Consider the following 585-nt stretch of genomic DNA (forward strand, 5'->3'; position numbering starts at 1 on the left):
CCCAACTCCCCCCCCCCACGCGCACAGCGTCGTCACACCGGGCAAACCGCGTCCGCTCCCCGGCCGTCCCGCCTCCCTCCCCAGGCGCACAAGGGAGGGCTCCGCACACCCCGTCCCCACCCAACCCGCCACGATTTTCACACTTTTGTTTCTAAATGCAAAAACCTCACTCAGGATGCAAACCAGTCCAAAAGAGACACAGGCTACAGACGAGAACCGGCGACACGACCAAGCCTTGCACTGACTGTCTACACGTACAGAAACAGGCGTGCACACGGACAACCACACCAACACCGACACGAGCAGCAAGTCTCACCTCCACCTAAACCACTCAAAGGCATTTCACGTTTTTTTTTTTTCTTTCTTTTATTCTTTTGTTAAACCAGTCCAAAAGAGACACAGGCTACAGACGAGAACCGGCGACACGACCAAGCCTTGCACTGACTGTCTACACGTACAGAAACAGGCGTGCACACGGACAACCACACCAACACCGACACGAGCAGCAAGTCTCACCTCCACCTAAACCACTCAAAGGCATTTCACGTTTTTTTTTTTTCTTTCTTTTATTCTTTTGTTATAGAA

Source organism: Buceros rhinoceros, unplaced genomic scaffold (assembly GCF_000710305.1).
Source record: "Buceros rhinoceros silvestris isolate BGI_N320 unplaced genomic scaffold, ASM71030v1 scaffold23879, whole genome shotgun sequence".
Taxonomy (NCBI): Eukaryota; Metazoa; Chordata; class Aves; order Bucerotiformes; family Bucerotidae; genus Buceros; species Buceros rhinoceros.